The 24,034-nt window shown below is 37.7% G+C and overlaps 1 long non-coding RNA gene across 1 annotated transcript; it reads left to right on the top strand.

Annotated features, from left to right (window-relative positions):
- Positions 1-129: 129 nt before the first annotated feature.
- LOC145090710 (uncharacterized) lies at positions 130-1,308 on the top strand. The gene is made up of 2 exons (XR_013701731.1): positions 130-537; positions 781-1,308. It is a non-coding gene; the product is annotated as an uncharacterized LOC145090710 (long non-coding RNA).
- The last annotated feature ends 22,726 nt before the right edge of the window (positions 1,309-24,034 follow it).

Here is a 24,034-nt window from a genome sequence, read left to right as displayed (position 1 = left end):
GATAGCCCATTTACCACCAGTGTTTTTTGGTATTATAATTTTGAATATCTGAGTTTGGATTTATTTGATTTTTTTTATATAAACAGATGAGTCATTTTGTTGAAATATACAATGGCTGATTCTGAACATAATGCATGCACTCCACCTGTTAAACCTCCACAGGCCGCCTGTTAAACCTCCTCTATCTCTGGCGTCTCCAGTAGTGTACCACTGCCATACCCATTATCTTCATTGGATAAACTCTTGCTCTTTCTCTCTCTAAAAAAAACGTTTACACTGTCATTTTTTCCATATGCAATTGGTTTTAGTTTTTTCAACCTGGAATCAATTTATGCATCAGATAAGCTTCGATGATTTCTTTAAAATAAGGTATTGCTTTTTTTTTTTTTTTTTTTTTTTTTTTTTTTTTAACTTTTCTGTGATCCTTAATTCTTTCTTTTTCCATCAACCACCCACGGCAATGGGTGTCACCATCCGGACAAAATGTGTCTCCATCTTTAATCTGCTTCAGAAAGTTACGAAGATGTAGCTGAAAAGGTATGTTAAAAACCAAATTCATTACAATGTTGGTTAATTTTGTTGAATTTTTTAGGATCCAACGACCCAGTATCGGTATTTTAGCATATTTACGGTATATATAATTGTGGGGCTTTAAAATTTGCCATAATTTAGGGCTTTTCTCTTCCTGTTTTGATGCTCCTGAATCTAATAGTGGAGAATATGAGGAATAAAGTTCAGTTTTGCATGGCAATGAATTAATTAATCATGTTTGTTTTATAGATAAAGTATACAGCACATGCTTACATAATCCAAACTCCAAACTCCAAAGGGGTGTCCCGTAATGCATTGGAAAACTTTTGACTGGAGCCGAAATCAAGATATGCAGTTTGAGTGGTTACAAAATTTTAACCCAATTAATATGGGGCAAGTTTGTGAAACTTTAATTCATCGTTTAGTTGTGGATTTTACATAGTCAATATTATAGCTCGGTGGTTTTTAGTTTAGGAATAGATTATATATTATATTTAGTCTAAATTCGATGTTAATTTAGTAGGGGTGTCAATTTATGACATGACACGACAAAAATACACGAAATGAAACGAAATCGGGACGAAATCGAAATTCAAATTCGTGTTTGTGTCATGTTCGTGTCAAGATTAAAAAACACGATGTCGTGTCGTGTCGTGTTCATATTCATAATCGACACGAAATTGACACGATTAAGCATGTGTTTGTCGTTTTTTTTGTGTTATATATCTTTAAGTATGAATGAAATACACTAATAGTTATATAATATTATATTTGTCGTGTCGTGTTGTGTTTTATTTAGTTCGTTTTCCTGTTAATGAAAAAAAACACAACATCGTGTCGTGTCGTGTTCGTGTTATCCAAAACTTTGTCATGTCGTGTCGTGTCAGACAAAAACACGACACGACTTCCCGATTTGACAGCCCTATGATTTAGTGTTCTCGTTTTACATTTTAATACACAATTTGTAAAAGAGGAAACCGAAGATGTAGCTAAGGTAGGGTTTTGATGACCTATTCGGTTCTATAAGGTTTTGATTACAATAACCTATAGCGTTTTATACTGAAAAATTATTAGTCCTAAATTTTTTTAACAAAAAATTCTTATTGTTTTGAAAAAAAAAATCATATAATCTATTATTTTCTGCTGAAATAAAAAAAAAATCATTAATTTAGGTAAAATGTTAAATAACCGAGCCTTTTCGGTTCAAAAAGAATTTAAGACTTTATCAAAAAAAAATTCTAAAATAATGCAACTTTTCTTCATAAAACCCTTAAAAAATAAACAATTTTTTTCATGAAAACTAAAATCATGCAAAAAGATTTTTAGTTCACATGTTATTCAGTAGACATGAAAAAAAAAACTGAAGACATTTTACATCTTCCCAAACAAACACCACCTTAATTAAAATAGAATAATAAAAAAAATTAGTTAAAATAGAACAAGAAATAATAAGAAAGATTAAATAAAAACAATTAAGATAAAAATCTAATTAACAAATCACATAAACTATGCTAGGTAAAAATGTGAAATCTAACTTCCTCAAAACTCTATACTAATTAAAGTAAATAAATCGATGAATTCTAAAATTATCTAATCTAATAAAAAAGCAAAAAGGGATAATCTTTAGTTCATGGATTTAAAATCAATTTCTAAATGGTTTCCTGAAAATCGATATGGGTATACTCTCTGGTCCTCATTTCCATGTTCCAATAATAAATAACATCAAACAATGATGGCATTATATTTGTTGGGCTAAAGTTGATGCTATTGTTACTTGTTATTTGTTAGGTTGGGATAATGGTTAAGGATAATATAGTTTAGGCTGTGTTGATATTTAGTCTGTGAAGTTATTTTTTGTCTACATAGTACTATTGAACTTGTTTAAGTTATTCACATTACATCTTTATGATCGGTTAGTGTGTACGTTGTAGCCGGTCATAAGGATTTATTGTGAAGAGTCCAAACAAGTTCAATAGTAATGTATGGATAAAAACAAAACCTAAACTATGTCACACTTATGATATTAGCATGATTGTAGAAATCGGGATTAATCGGCGATTAATCGTTTGACGTTCTCTAACGGTTGAGGAATATGGCGTTAATCGGAAATTTAGGATTAATCGGGTTTGGCGGGATTAATCGGCCTTGGCGGGATTAATCGGTCAACAAAAGTTAAAAAAAGTGGAAAAGTCGAAAAAAAGTCAGAAAAAGGTCAAAAAATTTTAAAAATTCAAAAAAGCAACTTTCTCTTTTTACTCCAAAATTTTCAAATTTTCAAAATTTCAAATATTATACTAAAATGTTCATATTTTCGTATTTCCAAATTACAATTTTTCTTATATTTTAATTTTGAAGTACTTGTTTTTCTTAAGATATATTAATATTTAATTAATTTTAATATTTTATTAATAATCTATGGTCCCCGATTAATCCCCGCCAAGACCGATTAATCCCTTAACACCAGTCGACCGTCGAGCTACCGTCAAATGATTTTTACAACCTTGGGTATTAGGTAGTTGGTCAGATAAAGGCCGACTAAGTCAATCCAATGGTGTTGTGCTTAGTTAGAACTAGGATGAGCAACCAATTCGAACCAGGTCGAACCCGGTTTAGGACCGAGTTAGACTATATCGGTTTTAGTGTCGGTGTCGGTGCCAGTTTTTGGTTTATTCGATTAGAATCGACACATGTTCTTATGCTGTTGGTACAACTAGTTAATTATTTAAGGCCAAATGATTACAATAATATCAAATTAACCAACAAAAAATAACCCAATATATAAAGAAATAGGGTTTTTATATATTCTAAAACGAAGTACAAACAATAAATTCAGTGTTGAAATAACATAAATTCAGTTTTGATACCATATGTTTCGGGACTCGTAACTTAATCAACATATAACCAAATAAGATGTTTATATAGTCTAAAACGAAGTACACACGGAAAACTATGTGTTGAAATAAAACTGACATTCCGACTTCAAATGAATGAGTTATGAGAGTTTAAAAAATGAAAGATTGAGTAGGTCCAAGCTCAAACTAAAACACCTCTCATACGGGCTAGGTGAAAAACGATTCATTGGCAACATAGAAGACGACCGGAGCTTCCAAGTCATAAGGATGTAATACCAACTCTCCAAACAAGTTCATAAGGTATGAATGAGTTATGAGAGTTTAAAAAGATGAAAGATTGAGTAGGTCCGGGCTCAAACTAAAATACCTCTCATACGGGCTAGTTGAAAACGATTCATTGGCAACATAGAAGACAACCGGAGCTTCCAGGTCATAAGGATGTAATACCAACTCTCCAAACAAGTTCATAAGGTATGAATGAGTTATGAGAGTTTAAAAAGATGAAAGATTGAGTAGGTCCGGGCTCAAACTAAAACACCTCTCATACGGGCTAGTTGAAAACGATTCATTGGCAACATAGAAGACAACCGGAGCTTCCAGGTCATAAGGATGTAATACCAACTCTCCAAACAAGTTCATAAGGATGTAATGTGAACAATGCAAAAAAGTTCAATGTTAATATATGGACGAAAAAAACTTAAGGGACTAAATGTGAACAAAACTTAAACTATGTTACCTACACCAACCGGTTATAAGGATGTAATATGAACAGTTTAAACAAGTTTAACAGTAATATGTGAACAAAAATAACTTCAACAATTAAACGTGAGTACAATCTAAACTATGTTACCCTTCTAAGTCATTATTGATGTTTAATTCGCTTGATGATTCCTTTATATATATTAATAGGCTCTTTTAATTTCATAGACTATGGGTTGAGACGTATTTGCTTTCTACAAATTACAATATTACACTCAAATAATAAGCTATTATTGTTGGGCTCCAATTTTAGGTCTCTTCAATCTTCATAATCCTTTTGACTTTTCGTTTTAACATTGTCATCATCGTTACAATATTACACTTAAATAATCCCAACAGTCGAATCCAAATATTCAGCCACTGTTGATATATGTCAAACCACTTCCACTGCTTCTTCCTATTCATCCCCGTCTCCTACTATTTCGGTTCACCCCATGGTTACTCGTTCATGTTGCGGTATCACTAAACATATTCATAAATTCAATCTCCATGTTGAAACTCCTTCTCCTGTGCCTTGTAATTACTTACAAGCATTTAAAGATCATAACTGGCTTAACACCATGAAGGACGAATTCAATGCTCTTATCTCCACTCAAACATGGGTTCTTGTTCCTCGTCCCACTGGTTCAAATATTATTACTTATATTTGGTTATTCAAGAAAAAAGACAACATGCAGATCGATCTGTGGCTCGCTACAAGGCTCGACTTGTACCTAATGGTTGCAGTCAAAGGCCCAACATTGACTGTGATGAGACTTTCAGTCTGGTGGTCAAACCCACCACTATACGTACTGTCCTCATCCTTACAGTGTCTCAGCATTGGCATATTTTCCAGCTTGATGCGAAGAATGCTTTCTTCATGGTACCTAGCTCATGTTTGTTTTTTACATCGTTTTTATATGGTCTTAAATGGGCTCCAATGGCACAGTTCCATCGTTTTGCTCAGTTTGTGTGCAAGATTGGCTTCATCAATACTCGATATGACTCATCATTATATGTGGATGAAATTATCTTGACCGCTTCATCCCATGATCTTCTTCACCAGGTCATTTCCACCTTAAGCAAAGAGTTTTCTATAACGATCTTGGTGATCTTAATTTTTTATTGGGTGTCATACTTATTCGAGATTAAAAAAGGCATATTCCTATCACAACAGAAATATTCTTTAGAGATCTTAGAACGGGCCAACATGCTCAACTGCAAAGCTTCTTGCACTCATGCAGACACGTCAGCAAATCTTGACCTCACCGACCCTATTCTTGCTGATCCACTTTATACAGGAGCCTTGCTAGCGCTCTAAAGTACTTGACCTTTACCAGACCAGACATGGCATATGTTGTTCTTCAAGTTTGTTTGTTCATGCACGATCCCTAGGAACCTCACTTCACGACCCTAAAATGAATTCTATGTTATATTCATGACTCACTTGATCATGGATTTCACCTATATGTATCTTCAACACGTGGTCACATTGCATATTCCGATGCTAATTGGGTTGGTTGTCCCACGTCCATACGCTCCACATCTGGATATTGTGTTTTTTTTGGGAGAAAATCTTATTTACTATTCTTCTAAATGACAAGGCACCGTCTCTTATTCCAGTGTTGAAGCTAAATATGGAGGGGTTGCAAACGCTGTTGCTGAAACATATTAGATTCGTAACCTCCTACGGGAACTCCATCACATGCCACCATTGTATATTATGATAATGTTAGTTTTGTTTAGTTTTATACAAATCATGGTCAACATCAAAGGACCAAGCACATTGAGATTAACATTCATTTTGTTCGAGACAAGGTTTCCATGGGTCAAGTTCGGGTTCTTCATGTTCCTTCGTCATCTTAGTACACGGATACACCAAAGGTCTTCTGTCACCTCTATTTCTTGATTTTAGATCCAGTTTGAACGTTTGTGATCAGGCAAACATTCCAACAATAGTGTCACACCCCCAAACCAGAACGACAGAAACGTTCGGGGGCGGATGACGTCATATTCAGTATCATAACAATTGCATAGTAAGGAAAATACACACCACCAAATATATAAATATTTAAAAGTGTTTACATAATCGTAGTTGTTACATATTCAAAAATATAAATACAATAACATGTTTCAAAAGAAGTCATTAATGCCATAATGTTAATCCCCAAAAGATGAATTCCAAACCTGCTTAACGGTTCCCTGAGAATACAAGTTATTTCAAAGAAAAAGTGTCAACAATTAAGTTTGTGAGTTCATAAGCGGTTTTGAGAAAATGTATGTCATTCCAAAGTCCGTGCGTTTTCCAAGAAAATCTCTTATTTTCTTAAAAAAGTAAGAAATGAATATGAATGTTCGTGTTGTGAATTGTAAATAGTTGTACCAGGAAAATCCCTTATTTTCCTATTAGTTGATTGTTTTGGATACAAGAAAATCTCTTATTTTCCTAAAGTAACAGACAGTCTCTAATGTCCAAGACCGAAAATCGCAAGCAACTGACATGCTTAAAAGGTTGAGGCATAACATTATATAATAAAGCTATAAGAAAATTCGCTCTTGTTAGATGAAGAATAGTTTTAATAACTACTCGTTCATAAAATCAGAATACCATAATAATTGTCTATCCGGTGAGTTTTATAACCATACTAAACATAATATGCCTGTGGCGACGGTCTTCAGGCGTCGAAACGTTTACGACAAACTGTCACCCAAAGGACTGTAGCTGACAGTGAGGGCGCGAGATCATGACTTCCCGTATAGATCTATACACATTTGACATGCTCTCCAAACGGGAGAATCTGGTTATAATAGACAGGACTTTAAGTAGTACCTTTTAACAAAAAGGTAGCATTGAAGATGTAATCGTCTCACGGATTCTCAACTAAGTCTGTATTAAACTGATAGTTTTGTATGCAATGTTTATCCTCTTTCACAATGTTTGATAAAGCATAAATCATAAGTTCTTTGAATGCATAAAATGGTTTAACAAGGATGGCTACCCTGGATACTATGCATTTTGTATAAATCTAGTGCATGCAAGGTATAACAAGAGTTTTCACGTTTTCACTCAGGATTAACCAGGTGTTTACTTGTATTCTCCCCCGAAATGTATTAAAAGTACATTATAAAGTATTTGAAGGTGTATAAAAGGGGTATGAACTCACATGATGGCTAACAACAAGTTCACGAGTAATATGATGAAAAATCGTTTGTATGAAATGATTTCCTTTTCTACCGTGTTACAAAGGTGTGATGATGAGTTGAGTTTTCTTGTAAAAGCATCATGTTATAGCTGAAAATGGTTACCCTTGATATGATGTAGTATGCAAACGTATAAATAAAACCTATTTCTATTTATAGAACATATTGTATCCCAAGAGGGTAAAGTTGTGTTGTGAGGTGTTTTGCATGATAACAACTTCATATGATAGTTAAAACAACAATATGAAAAGTGTAGCAAAAGATCGATGTTTCACACGATTTTAGCCGTGTGTTTACTTGTATCCCCCCCTATGAAAGTGTTTAAAAGCGGTTAAAAACGTATTTAAAGTGTGTTTGTAGGGGTATGAACTCACTTGATTGAAGTGGTTGTTTTGAAGTAGTCGAGAGAAGAATCGAGCAGAACTTCGACTAGAGAGAGTTGAAATCTCAGGATTCTCGGGGATCTCGGGAGTGTAGAACTTCCTTCGGGACTCAAGTATGAAAAACCAGGGCTTCGGGAAGGCTTCTCGAGGTAATCACGCAGAGTAACGGCACTTAGATGAAAAGAGATGAGCACCAAACTCGACACCCTTAAGCTTCTATTTATAGGGGATGATTTAGGGTCTCACGTCGTGAGTTTGGATTGCTCACGTCGTGAGGCTTAGTCAGTATTATCCTCTTCGACGAGTTGACGTGTCTGACACTCTGGAACCCATCAGTCACGAGCTCATGTCGTGAGCATGGTTCCCTCACATCGTGATGCTGAGTCAGCCTCGGGTTTTGTGTCCCAAACTTGTAAAATACGTAACTTTCGCATACGAGCTCCAATTTCGACGTTCTTTATATGCACACGTAGGTGTGAAAAGGCTTTACAACTCTCATTTAGACTCCGTCGGCTAATTTTGAATTTATTTTTATTATATTATTTTTAACAGGTCGACCTGGAAAAGTCCGTTTAAATTCCATAACTCCTTCATCTGGTGTCCATTTTTGTCAGACTTTTTACTGTTGTACTCCTATTGTCGGGGTCTTCAACTTTCGTTTAGTTTGTGTCGGCTAAATACCGTTCGATCTTTATTTCGAGTTTTTAGTTGTCTACTGCTAGGTCAGAAACTTCGAAAAATCATAACTTCCTCATACGAAGTTAGATTTGGGCGTTCTTTTTATGTATGTTCATAGTTTAATGATATCTATGACTTTCATTTAGATACCTAAGGCTAAAAAGTATTTTATCGGGATTTCGTATTTTACGCTTAACAGTGTTTTACCGATATTGCCGCGGATCTTCGGTTGGTCATAACTTCTTCGTTATAACTCGGATTTTAGTTTTCTTTATACTTTTGGAAACCTCGTTATGATATATACCACTTGGTATATCCCAATTATTGTTTTATAAAAGTAATTTTTTACCCTAATTTCGCTGGTGTTACATTATCCCCCCGTTAGAGAGAATTTCGTCCCGAAATTCGCATTTGAATGGGACATCGATGGTTGGGGAAAGGTGAGCATACTTCTGTTCCATTTGAATCTTCTTGTTCTCTACTTAATCCAACTCTTAGCGTGGGTGTTCCGACAGATCTTCATTATTCCATCTATCGCTTCGACCGATAGGGATCGTGTGGTTTTGGGTTTATTTACTTATGTTCTTCTAAATGTTAGCATATTCACTCGATGCTAAGGGGAGCTTCGCTTTGAAGTTCATGGTTGAATTCACTCCTAGTTTCTGTGTTTGAAGTTGACTCGTTGTACGCGTGGTATTTCTAAATGATCTGTTGGGGAATACTACGGGAAGGTTGTAAGAATATAGTACTCCTCACATGAGTGCCTCGGGGTTTTGAAACCTAACTATGATTTTGGAAATTGTGTTGGGTTTGTCGTTATAGATCGATAGGTTTTTGTTATTCAACGACGAAAGTGAAGGGTCTTTTCATAGCACATGCATTGGGTATCATGAAGACCAAGTCAATCCATTTCTAGTAGCTATTTGGGAACTTCTTATCGTATTAATAGTGAAGTCGATCAGTAAAATTGTTCGTTAGTGGGACAGTGCATTCTACTTATGTGTTTTCAGTGCTTTCAGTCTATTGTTATTACTACTATGAAGGTTTTGCTTAATGATTGGGTTGTTTGATTGAGTAGATTTTTAAATCTATGGCTTACGAAACTCATCTCCGCTCCACTAATAACCAAAATGCATGTATAGGAGTTATCGAGGGGAAACATACCCGTAACAACAATGGGATCTGCAACGGCTTCCTCTTAGTATTCAGAAAATTCGACCTTGGGGTAGGTCTATAATATACCACACAGGGAAACCTGACAGTACACAGACTTAACAAGACAGTACTTGCTAGACAGGAATAATTACATGAAAAGAGTACTACTTAGAGTGCATACTAAGGTTATTTCACAACCCAAAAGAAGGAGTTAGTAGAGTATCCTCTACTGGCGGCGGGAACTGTTCTGCTGAGCCTTTTAACCTACCAACTGACGTTCAATCTCGAGCAAACGCATTTCATACCTTGTCTGGCGTGCTCTAAGTTCCCTGACTTCAGTTTGAGTTTCAATTAGCTCTCTATGCCCAACATCATTTTGATTTATGATTCTCCAGTGAGCTAATCCTAACTGTCGAATGCGAACTGTATTGACTCCAGTGTTCGCGTCATTCTCCTCAGTTCGATGGATGGTTGTCCTTCCTTGTTCATCAATGCGAGCAATTCGGCGAACCAATATAGGAAGGACTGACTCTTGCTGACCCACTATGGCCTAGAGACCCAAAGTCCAAAACACAGCCCAAGTCGAGGGCCAAAAACACAAAACCCAAACTGGCAGAGTACGCGGGGCGTACTCCTATGTACGCTAGGCGTACTGGCTGATGGCTTGTACGTCGTGCGTACCTCCTTGTACGCCTAGCGTACAGCCCTGTTAAGCCATTTTTCCATTAAGTGCTTAATACACCACCTTAGAGGCTACAAACTCAGATCAAGGTCCTTACTGATGTCTTAAACCATAAAGTCACTAACTTGGTGACTTGCAATCCACCAAACAAGCCCAAACTCAAAAGGTGACAACATGCTTTCATTCCAAGGGCTAGATCTCATGCATGGACACCAATGAGTCCTAAAGGTTGAAACTTTACTGCTTATGGGACTCATATGACACTAAGGGTGGCAACCTTGGACCTAGAAGGCGAGTTGTGACATAAAGGTCAAATCTTGGAACCAAAAAGACCCAAAAGTTACATTAACATAGATCTAAGCATACTTAAGGAAAGTTTCAGACTTGATACCTCACAATGGTCCGAAATGGAACCAAAAACTCAAATCTACAGCTTCCCTTTCGATCCACCACCTTGCTAATCTCTTCTCTTGTTTTGAAATGGCTTTACAACACCCAAATACTCACTTAATGGCCACCAAATCTTCAATAATACTCAAAGAGGGTTAGGGTTTTGTGGAGACTGCCTAAGGATGAGATAGGGCTAGACCCTTTAAGCATAATGTTCCTTTTATAGTGTCACAACCCCAAATTAGGGTTTTAGGAAAGCTGAGCGTACGCTGGGCGTACGCCTCCGCGCACCCGCGACCATGCACCCTATTATGTTGGGCGTACCCACGCGCCTATTATTTGCATGCATGGCTCTTCTTGCCAACTTTTCCCATCAAGGGACCATTAATGCCAATAACTTCAAATCATCATAATTCCTTCATTCTAAGTCTGTTTCCGACGGACCTTATGTTTACGAATAGGCGGCGGGAGGCTCTACACATCCATAAACTTATCCTCACCTCAAAATATTTCGAATGAAGATCCAAAATTCATAAAGAGATTGAACTGCCACTTCACCGATATACCCCTGATTCCAAGGCATAACCCAAACTGTCGGATCACCTCAATCACATCTTTTGTACTTCAATGGGTCTAGATCTCTCCTTTTCAAAGGCCCTAAGCCTTACGATAACCCATCTTTAGGCCATAGTCCCGAATTAGGAAAGCGATTCGGAACAGGGTATTACAGAGATCACCCAGATGTTTACTGAGAGGGCCATGTTTTGCCCTGAGTTTTCTTTGGAGCAAGCTCAAATAACCCGTTACTTGAGCATGCTCAAGACAGATATCAGACAGATTATTTCCTCCCAACGATATGCTTCTTTGTTGGAGTTGCAAGAGGCCGCCAGGCGGTGTGAGCTTGAGATGGATCTTCATTTGAGGGAGCAGAGACCGGCCCCGACACATTCGCAGTCGACGCCTAAGCGGTTCAAAGCCATTGATTCTAGATCTAGGGGTCAGCGAGGCCGTACTTGTGGGAAGTGCGGAAATGTTGATGATGGTGCTTGTCGATCAGGAGGGGTATGCCATAAGTGTGGCACGGAGGGTAACTATGCGAAGGATTACTGCCAGTTAGCCCCAACTCATAGTATGAGGATTTGTTATCAATGTGATCAGGATGGCCACGTGAAGGTCAACTGTCTGTTGCTCGCCGCCAAGCCGGCGCAGGCCCCCACGCCAGCTACATTGAGGATCACAGATGGGCGCCAGGGGAGAGCGGAGCCCCCGAGGGCTCGAGTTCACACTTTTCAGATTACTGCCGAGGAGGCCATAGTAGCTCCAGATGTTTTCACCGGTATGTATCTATCTTTTATCTTGTTGATTATGTTTGCATTATGCTTATATATTTGTACCTTTTTTAGGTACGTTCCTAGTGAACTCCTTGCCTGCTTTAGTGTTGTTTGACTTGAGTGCGAGTCGGTCCTTTGTTTTTGGATCTTTTAGTAGGGAGTTTTCTATGCCCTTAGAGGAGTTGGAATGTCCATTGTGAGTTTCTATCACCAACGAACATAGGGTTACTGCTTCTTCAGTGTATCAGGGTTGTGTTCTGGAGATTTTCGGGGTATCCTTTTCGATCGATTTGATCCATATCCCCATGGGGGATATTTGCGTGATCGTGGGTATGGACTGGATGAGACGTTTTAGCGCATTGATTGATTGTGAGGGTCAGTGCGTGGTAGTTCGAACCCTAAGTGGAGGAGAACTAGTTATTGATGGAGAGGGCACCAGGATCGGTTCGGGGTTTTGTTTTGCAACCAGGGATCGACGGTATATTCAGAACGGGTGTACGGGTTACTTAGCTTATGTGGTGGATACCCGTGTTGGGGATCAAATTTCAGTTTTAGAGGTCCCGATGGTAAGGGAGTTAGCCAATGTTTACATTCGTGATATCGTTGCTTGCCACGGGGTTCCTATCTCCATCGTTTCAAACCATGATGTTTGGTTCACCTCCTATATCTAGCAGAAGTTCCATGAGGAACTGGGCACGAGGTTGCACTTCAGCACTGCTTATCATCCGTAGACCGACGGCCAGAGTGAACGGATGATACAGACTCTTAAGGATATGTTGTGATTTGTGTCATTGATTTTGGTGGGAGTTGGGACTCCTACCTACCTCTTGCATAGTTCTCCTATAACAACAGTTTCCACTCCAGCATTGATGCTCCGCCTTTTGATCTCTTATATGGTCAGAAATGTCGTACCCTAGTCTGTTGGGGTGTTGGTCACAGGGTTATGGGAAAGAACGAGGTGGTCCTTCAGACTACGGAGATGATCTTGCACCACTTGAAATGGATATGGATCAACAAGGGGTCCTTGTTACGCCACATGATGAAGAGATGGGTCAAGAGGCTCTTGCACCATCTTGTTCTCCTCTTGAGCTATCTTGTTTTCTTGTTGAGCCATTCATGGCCATGTTGAGCCATGCATGTGCCTGTTGCTCATGGTGATGTTGTTGCTCCAGGATTGATGTTGTGTGTCATACTTGATGCTCTTATGCCATTTAGATCCCTGTCATGCCAACTAGGGTTGCTGTTGCGCCATGAAGAAGCTATTACGCCATCATGGACAATCTTGGTACATGATGTCCCATATTGATTCCTTTGTTGTGCCATGTTGATCCAAGTATGCCTAGATGATGATAATTCTCAAGAATGTTCCAGAAGATGCTACATGGAGGATTGTGATTGGTTGACACCCTTCATGGGCCTATGGGCCAATAGGCTTGGCTCATTAGGGTTTTAGGTCGGATCCCTCAAGTATAAATAGGGATGCATGCTAGGTCATTTAGTATCTTGAATTCTAGAGTGATAGGCGAATCTCTGTGTAATTGTACTTGTAACCTCTGTGTTGAGAGCTCTGAAATAAAGAATACTCCCCTCCTGCCCATGGACGTAGGTCTCCTTGACTGAACTACATAAATACTGTGTCTTTTGTGCTTTTGGTTTTGCTTGTTATCCGCTTTACTTCCTAATATGTTGTTTAGCATAAGGAAAGTACTTGGGTATCGTGTTTTATGATCATCTTAGTGATTATGAAAACTATATCATAATTGATCCTCTAAGGACACCTTAGTGCACTTGTATGGATAAGAACAGGTATCAAGAATTGTTGAGATGGCTAAATCAATTAAGATGAATCATACCTCGTTCCAAAATCAATTCTTAGAGTCATACTCCAAGATTATAACTTGAGTGACGTAATCTTAAGAAAGGTTTATAACACTTATCAAATGTAGAGTAAAATTTTTCTTACTCTTGTACATTTGAAATTGGTAAGTTGTGAGGTCTTGGATAAGACAAAGACCAACTAAGACCTATTGTGTGAAGTGTTTTGTCTTGATAAGAAACCGCACTAACTCTGGAATATTTGTTTGTCAAGTAATGTTTCTTGACAAAGAGAGTCTTATATGTCAAGAAGTCAGTGGGAGTCTTATAGATCTTGAAAAGCTTCAAGAACTAATCAAGGATAACCCTATTGTTAATCACTAGCCCACGACTTGAGGTTTTTAACCGATCGTGTTGACATATTCTTGTTTCTGTACCTATTCCAGTTAAAGTTGACTATGCATGTGAGTTCTATGAGTGCTCAATTGTTTGCATAACAACTTGGAAGCAATGACAGGCCTTTGAGCTGCCAGGTGGCAAGAAATTAATATTGAACAAGTTCAGTCCATATGGGTTTGGATTTGTCACTGACCTTGTCTTGTGATTATGGTCATGACAAATTCACATGGATAGGAACACATACACCATAAAATCTAAGTGTTATAAGGTTTCTCTCCAATTCATGAAAATGATTATGAGGAAACGCTTTCACTAAGTGGGTTTTAAGGAGATAGCAATTTTGATATTTGCATTCTCAAGTTCGATTATGATTACGACATCCCCCTTTATAGTTCGAATTGTGAGAAATGGCAAATAGTTTGAACATTCGGAACTTATTGTTGTAAGTTTTGAATAGTTTAGACACGCATATGAGCTCTCTAATAAAAAGGTGTATGAGCTTAGATAAAGGCTTATCAAAGCATCTCGTATTAGAAATCTGAACTTTGGTAAGAAAGTCAATAAAGTATTGATTTCTAGAAGTCCAGCTTATTTCTAGGTACATGTCAAAGCTAGTGGGAGCATAAGTGTTATGCAAGTAGGATAATAATTATTATGCTAGTGGGAACATAATTATTATGATAAGTGTTGCAAGTTAGCGATGTTAATTATAAAAAACAAAAGTTTCAATTCGCAAAGTTGCAGGGTTTGAAAAGTTGTTTTGCTATAATTAAGGGGGAGGAACTTATACTTCATTTCAACTCTAAAAGTTTAGATTGAGATTTTAATCAAATTTAGTCAATGAAATATATGAATGCTATGTTGAAAAGATTAGACATAAGGAAATTCTATATATGGAAATGTTATAGCAAGAGACTAGTAAAGGATCAGGTCTTTATGTAAGACATTATAAATCATATCCCATATGCTTCGGATATAGGATTGATTGCATATGCTATAATATTCTCATGTTCTAATTGTTGGATTAGTGTCTAAGGCTGTAACTATATTTGGTAAGTACATGACCCGGTTGTGCATGGTCCTTTTGGGTTGTCTTCATCATAGCAACTTGACAGGATGATTTGTTAAGAGAGAAGAGATATTATTGTTTATATATTATGAGAATAATATATTAAAGGAATAATATTTTTATTTGATTAATATAAGTCATATATTAATTGAGAATTAATTTGGTGACTTAAAGAGGTTAATTGAATAAAGGGGCATAAACTGTCAAATGTGTGATAGTTGTGTTTTGGGCTATGTATCCTTATGGATATGAGGGTAGACGAGATTTAGGGTTTGGGAACCTTAAATTCGTCCAAGCCTAGTATCTAGGAGGATCTTGGATTGCTTAGGGCCTAAGTTATTCAATTAGGGTTAAAGGTGAAACCCTAGTAGCTCATAGTATAAATAGACCCCTAGGGTGAGGGAAATCGCCACTCATGCAAGGCAAGAAACCCTAGGGCCGATTTCTCACCCTCCTCTCTCTCTCTCTCTCTCTCTCTTAAATCATCTTCTTGCTAGTTGGTGTTTGTAAGCCATTAGAGGAGTGACAATTGTGACTCTAAGCTCCAAGAAGAAGAAGTATCAAGCAAGTAATCCAAGGTATTGTTCTAGATCCTAATTCATATGATTAGAATCATTGCTTACATTAGATCTAGTATTGAAAGTCTTGGATAGAATGCATGTTCAATAAGAGAAACCTAGATCCAATCAATTAGGGTTTGCATGTGCACATAGGAAAGTTCTTGTTGCTCAAACTCATCAGTGGTATCAGAGCTTTGATTGATTTCTATTGAATTGATGCATTGGTTAATTGCTCGTTGCTTAAAAAATTCGATTTTTGGTCTTCTGCCTGATGAATTCGGCGTGTTCCCCTATGGACTCGGCGAGTAGCTCCAACTCGGCGAGTCCATAGTGGGAACTCGGCGAGTTCGAGCGTTAGAAAGAGGGAATTTCGGGATTTCTTGCTGTTTTACTTGAGGAAACTTGCCTTAACTGTTTTGGGTCATTAAAATTCGATTTTAACCATATATATGAGTATATTCTTGACCAAAAAAAGATAATTACCAATTAGTTGAATAATAATTCCCTTATGTGATAATAATTGATTATTTGAATTGAATTGGTGAATTGATTTGCAAGTAATATTGAATAAGATCAAATTGAGATAATCTAATTGTTGATTTACATTATTTGCTATTTGATCCTTATGTTTTAAAAAGTTTAAAACTTGTCCTCAAGTTTTGAAATTTAGTTTTGTGATTAAAAGTTTAAATAATTTAAATTTCAAACCCTAGAATTTTACAAGTTTAAAATTCAACCTATACTAATATATTATTAGAAGCTTAATATATACATGTATGATTAAAGATGTTAGTCTTACCGTTAGTAGGCCTCATTCACAAAGCCAGTCTATAAGGTGGGTATAAGGTTGCTGCCTATAAAATGGCGCTTAATGGGTGTACACTCACACCCACCGCTTGCTTGACTGGTGGAGGGTCGTTAGCTGAACGAGTAGGATAGGGCAAACCTCCTCTCATTAATAAGTATAATGAATCTATTAGTAACTAAACTATTTTATAAAATTCTCAATCTTAGTTACTTTAGGAAAAGTGAATTGATGCAACCCCATGACATTACACTTTACACCCTTGTTTAGATGTTAGTGGAGCGTGTGTGGTTAACCGGCACACTAATTGAATCTAAGAAAGGTGGCAAAGGGTGATTCATTGTTTGTCATAGTTCGATGGAGCGTGTGTGGTTTACCGGCACATCGAATAGGTGATTGTAACAATGAAGGCACCATGTAGATTTTCATGGTTATTCACACCCGCTTTGTGATCCTCGGTATCCCAGTCACAAACTAGAGGGGCATATCGAGATTTAAACATGCCATTGAAAAGTTCAATAAATCTCAAAATCTAGGAATTCTCAATACATTTAAAACTTAAAGATTATGTTTTTAGTGGTGAAGAATTAGTGAGTCGTCATTCACTTACCTCCAAATTATTTGCATATTGGATTACGGTATCCGTTTTCTAGTATGTAAATAATGTTGTTGGGTCCTAGCCCTAAATTTCATTTTGGGTGTTAATTAGGGACTTAACTCTAATCAACTTTGTTCCTTTCTATTTGTAGATGTCTAACGCAAACAACGTTGTTGCGAGCTCATTCACGCTAATGAGCCTTTGTCAAAAAGTGACCTTCGATGGATCGAACTTTAGCGAATGGATAAGATACATTCGCACGATCGATCGTTACAAGGACAAGGAGTATGTTCTCGATAAGAAGCAAGAGCGCTATGAGATCATAACGAATATGATCACTACTAAAATGGGAAGTGGAGAATCTCTTACCGTGCACTTGCAAAAGATGCAAAGGTATGTCGATCGTCTTCACAAGTTGAATGTCAACTTTGGGGAAGATTTGGCTATCGACATTGTTCTTCACTCCTTGCCCTCATGCTACAATCAATTTAGGATGACCTACCACATGAGCAAGGAAGAGGTCACCTTAAGCAAACTCCAAGGGCTCCTAAGGACTGCTGAGAGCAACCTTAAGGACAAGTCCGTTACACCATCTCCCAATCCGTCTGTTGCTCCTGTTTTGGCTATTGGGCAGGGAAGGGGCAAGAAGAGGAAGGCTTCTTCGAAGAACCATCGCAAGGGAAAGTCCCAAGATGGTTCCTCTTCTAGTGGGACCAAGGTTGATCCTGCTAAGCCCAACCCTAACCCAAAAGAGGAAGAGTGTCATCATTGCCACAAAATAGGGCATTGGAAGAGAAGTTGCCCGGAATATCTGCAAGCCATCAAGGATGGAAAGATCAAGCCGTCTTTTTCAGGTATATACACAATTAAATCTAATGATTCATCCCATGCTATTTCTTGGATTCTTGATACAGGGTGTGGACGTGTGGTTATAACATTTGTTCTGATTTGCAGGGACTAGGAAGAAATAGGGATGTGGAGCTTGGAAGAATAAATCTAATCATGTGGAACAAAAGATCGTCGCCTGTTACCAAGATTGGAGTGTATTCTTTAGTGCTTAGTAATGGATTGAATTTAGATTTAAATAATTGTTGCTACTCGCCAGATATGGCAAGAAACATCATTTCTTTTCATGGTTTGTTTAAACAAGGATTTAGAAATTCGTTTAATAATGAGAATGGTTCGATTTATGCTTATCTAAATGGTGTTTTATATTTTGAAGCAATGCCTTGTAATGGAATTTATAAAACTGTTATGGTTATAGATAACCTAGGCAATGATGTTTTATGTATGGATTCTTCCAATAGTATGGATAAAGCATCCTTGTGGCATTGTCGTCTTGGACATGTCAACAAGAAGCGCATATCCAAACTCCAAAAGGATGGAGTGTTGGAGTCATTCGACCTTAGGGAAGATGACACGTGCGAATCTTGTTTTCTTGGAAAGATGACCAAGTGACCCTTCACCGGAACTTGTGAGAGGGGTGAGGGTTTATTGCATCTCATACATACCGATGTATGTGGGCCCTTTAGATCCACCACAAAGGATGGGAACCGCTTCTATGTGACTTTCACCGATGATTATAGTAGATATGGGTATATCTACTTAATCAAACACAAGTCAGAAACGTTTGAAAAGTTCAAAGAATTCAAACATGAAGTGGAGAATCAATTGGGCAAGAAAATCAAGATGCTTTGATCCGATCGAGGAGGAGAGTACCTAAGTCTTGAATTCCATGACTATCTCAAGGAATGCGGAATAGTTTCGCAATTGACGCCACCTAGGATACCGCAGTTGAATGGTGTGGCAGAAAGGCGCAATCGAACCCTGTTAGACATGGTTCGTTCTATGATGAGTCGTGCTTCACTACCTATCTCATTCTGGCGGTATGTCTTAGAGACTACCGCTCATATCCTTAACCGAGTCCCTACAAAGAAGGTTGCCAAAACACCTCGCGAGATGTGGACAGGGAAAGCTACCTCGTTAGCACATATCAAGGTTTGGGGCTGTGAGGTTTTCGTAAGACGAGAAACTCACGACAAGCTCAAACCTCGAAGTGAGCGATGTATTTTCATCGGCTATCCGCAGAAATCCTTTGGATATCTCTTCAATAGACCGAGTGACAATTTTGTCTTCGTTGCGAGGAGAGGGGTTTTCCGAGAGCGAGAACTCATAAGACAAGGAGACAGTGGGAGGCAAATCGATCTTGAAGAGATTCAAGAGTCGAGCGATGAAGGAACCTCTAACGTTGGCGCTCAACCCGAAGAGGAAACTCCGGTTGAACCAATTGACGAGTCCTTACCTCTTAGACGTTCCGAAAGAGTTAGAGTTCAACCCCAGTTTTATGGTTTTCATATTACTACCGAAGGGGATACGTATATTAGTGATGGTACACTAATAAATCTAGATGAACCTAATAGCTAAAAGGAAGCCATGGCAGGCCCAGAGTCTATAAAATGGAAAGAGGCGATGGACAGCGAGATTCAGTCCATGTATGACAACCAAGTTTGGAATTTGGTTGACAATGTGCCCTGACGTAAGACGGTTGGGTGCAAATGGATCTTCAAGAAGAAGACCGACATGGATGGGAATGTGCACATGTATAAGGCACGATTGGTGGCGAAGGGCTTTACTCAAACTCCCGGAGTTGACTATGATGAGACCTTCTCACCAGTTGCTAAGATAAAATCTATTAGGGTGATGCTAGCCATTGTTGCATTTCTTAGTCCTCGGAGGGAGTGATGACTTAAAGGTGCGAGGGTATAGTGACGCCAGCTTCCAGACCAACAGGGACAACTATCGTTCGCAGTCGGGCTGGGTCTTTACCCTTAATGGAGGAGCAGTGACTTGGAAAAGTTCCAAACAAGAAACCGTAGTTGATTCAACGTGTGAATCAGAGTACATTGCAGCGAGCGAAGCATCAAAGGAGGCGATGTGGTTGAAGAACTTCATTGGTGATCTTGGAGTTGTGCCTTCCATAAAGGAGCCTATGGAAATTTTCTGTGATAATGAGGGAGCGGTTGCCTTGACCATGGAACCGAGGGATCATGGTAGATCTCGGCATATCGATAGAAAATATCACTTTATTAGACATCGAGTAGAAGAAGGACACCTCAAAGTGAAGAGGGTATTGTCAGAGGATAACCCAGCAGATCCGCTTACGAAGGGACTAAGTAGGGGTAAGCATTTGCAGCACGCTAGGAGCATTGGGCTGAAAGACGATATTAGTTTAGATTAGATAGTTTTGAAACATGTAATAGATAAATGTAATTGACATTTGATGATTAAATAAAAGAGTATTATTTATGAGTGAAGATACTGTCTTATGTTAATTGTTTAACTATTGTTTCACTTTGCATGTTTTGACTTCCTGAATAATTAAGTTATTAAGAATAATCGAATTATTTGAATGGTCCACGATCGTTCATATGTTGGAAGTAGGTATGAATGAAGATTGTCATGAATTGGTGTGTAGATTGTCTAAAAGGGTATTAGACATAGCAAATGCTTGCTACAACGTTCGTGAGTGCTTATGAACAAGTTTTTGAGCATTGGAATAAACCCGCGCTTGCTGGAATCACTTTTTGGAATGTGACACAAGTGATCGCAAGACGATAATATCATATGGTCTTAAAACCAAGATATATGGTTTATTGTTTATTAATTGGTTATGCATTGACAATGCGAAACCGCATCAATAAATTGATGTCGTAAAACGCATTGTTGTGTATAGTTGATTAGTAAATAGTGAATGCATGTAAGTCGAAGTTTATCTGTTACTTTTATTCTAAGAGGATAAAAGTGATATCACGGCCGCTCCATGATTTGATTTGACTTATGTGCCGGGCCCATTCAGGACTGAATTGATGTGTTCAATTAAGTTCTATGTCAAATAAATCTGAGATCGAGAAACCAAAATGTTGGACAATAAGTTCCATAAGATTGTCTACATAATATCTAAACAGAGGACTATACGATCCCTTATCTAAAGGACAGAAGATTGATAAGATCAGAGTTGACAGTGTCTTTGAGAGCTACGATTGCTAATCGGTTTGTATTTGCATATATAGTTACTAGACTTATCCAAGTGGGAGACTGTTGGATTAGTGTCTAAGGCTGTAACTATATTTGGTAAGTACTTGACCTGGTTGTGCATGGTCCTTTTGGGTTCCCTTCACCATAGCAACTTGACAGGATAATTTGTTAAGAGAGAAGTGTTGGAATAGTGTCTAAGGCTGCAACTATATTAGGCAAGTATTTGACCCGATTATGTATGGTCCTTTTGGGTTGCCTTCACCATAGCAACTTGACAGGATGATTTATTATGAGAGAATAAATATTATTGATATATTATGAGAATAATATAATGAATAATAATATTGTTATTTGATTAATATAAGTCATGAATTAATTAGTATTAATTTGGTGACTTAAAGAGATTAATTAAATAAGAGGGTATAAACTGTCAATTGTTTGATAGTTACACGTTGGGCTGTAAATCCTTCTTGGATAGAGGTTGGACGAATTCTAGGGCTTGGGATAGCCTCAAATTCGTCCAAGGCTTATCTTTGGAAAGGATTTGGATTGCTTTAAGGAAAGATTATCCAACTTAGGTTTAAGGGTGAAACCCTAGGAGCCTTACAAGTATAAACAGACCGCTAGGGCAAGGGAAATCGGCACCTATGCTAAAGCAAAGAAACCCTGGCCGATTTCTTCCCTCTCCTCTCTCTCAAATCATCCTCCTTGCTAGTTGGTGTTTGTGAGCCATTAGAGGAGTGACAATTGTGACTCTAGAGCTCCAAGACTACAAGATCAAACAAGAGATTCAAAGGTAAACTTCTAGCTCTGATTTTGTATAGTTCTTATACCTATTAGTCATTAGAAGTCTTGGATTCAAAGCATGTTTAATTAGAGAAACCTATATCCAAGCATTAGGGTTTGCATGTGCACATAGGAATGTTCATATGGCCAAAACCCGTCAGTGGTATCAGAGCCTAGATTGGTTTCTATTATATTGTTGCTTGTTTGTTTGAATCTTGCCTGCAAAATTTGAAATTGTGTTTCTGAGTCATGGACTCAGCAAGTTCCATAGTGGACTCGGCGAGTTGGCCTGACTCGGCGAGTCCTGTTGGGCACTCGGCGAGTCCGAGCGTCAGGAAGGGCCATATTCGAGATTTTTTGATATATATATCTTATGGAAACTTGCCTTTATCATATTAGATCAACCCTAATCCGATTTTTTGATATATATGACTATAATCTTGATCTAATTAAAGATATTTATCAATTAATAAAATATTTAATTTCCTTATATGATAATTAATTAATTATTTTGATCAAATTGGTAAATAATTATGCAAGAAATCTTAAATAAATCAAATATGGATAATTATGGAATTAATTGTTAATTAAAGATTATTTGTTATTTGATCCTCCATGTTTTAAATGTTTAAAACTTGTCCTCAAGTTTTGAAATTTATGTTTTGTGATTAAAAGTTCTAATTTAGACAATTTAAATTTCAAATCCTAGAATTTTACAAGTTTAAAATATAACCCTATACTAATATAATATTACAAGATTAATATATATATATATATATATATATATATATATATATATATATATATATATATATATAACTAAAATGCTAGTTTTACCGTTAGTAGGCCTCATTCACGAAGCCCATCTATAAGGTGGGTATAAGGTTGCGGCCTATAAAATGGCGCTTAATGGGTGTACACTCACACCCACCGCTTGCTTGATCGGTGGAGGGTCGTTAGCCGAACGGGTAGGATAGGGCAACCTCGTCCTCTCATTAAAAGTATAATATGAAATACAAAGTAACTACATGTTTTTCAAAAATTTCCCAATCTTAGTTACTTTAGGAAAAGTGAATTGATGCAATCCCATGAAATTACACTTTGCACCTTGCTAAGAAATTAGTGGAGCATGTGTGGTTTACCGGCACACTAATTGGTTCTAAGCGAAGGTGGCAAAGGGTGATTCATTGTTTATCATAGTTCGATGGAGCGTGTGTGGTTTACCGACACATCGAATGGGTGATCGTTACAATGAAGGCACCATGTGAATTTTCATGGTAATTCACACCCGCTTTGTGATCCTCGGTATCCCAGTCACAAACAAGAGGGGCATATCGAGATTTAAACATGTCATTGAAATGTTTCAATGAATCTCATCTAAACCTAGGAATTCTCAAATTCATTTAGAACTTAAAGTTAGGTTTTCATGGTGGAGAATTAGTGAATTATCATTCACTTACCTTCAAATTATTTGCATGTTAGATTACGTCATCTCTTTTCTAATATGTAAATATTGTTGTTGGGTCCTAGCCCTAATTTTTCTTATTGGGTGATAATTAGGGATTCATATTCTAATCTATCTTTGTCCTTTCTAATTGTAGATGTCGAACGCAAACAACGCTGCTGCTAGTTCATTCACATTGATGAGCCTTTGTCAAAAGGTCACCTTCGATGGAACGAACTTTAGCGAATGGATAAGATACATTCGCACTATTTCTCGCTATGAGGATAAGGAGTATGTCCTCGATGAGAAGCTCGAGAAAATCAACCCTAAAATCGCTACTCCGGCTGAAATGACCGCTTTTGAAACTCACGAGTGTGATGCAACGAAGGTTCATTGCATCATGATAGCCACTATGAACTCCGAATTCCAAAAGTCCTATGAGGACATGTACCCGTACGAGATGCACCAAGACTTATTGGAGAGATACCACCAAAACGCGAGACAAGAGCGTTATGAGATTTTCACTAACATGATTTCCGCTAAGATGGGTCATGGAGAGTCTCTTACCGTGCACCTGCAAAA

This window comes from Lactuca serriola, chromosome 2, assembly GCF_051521515.1.
Source record: "Lactuca serriola cultivar US96UC23 chromosome 2, Lser_US96UC23_V15, whole genome shotgun sequence".
NCBI lineage: Eukaryota > Viridiplantae > Streptophyta > Magnoliopsida > Asterales > Asteraceae > Lactuca > Lactuca serriola.
The sequence above is the reverse complement of the archived record's forward strand: the minus strand, read 5'-3'. Positions and strand labels throughout refer to the sequence as shown.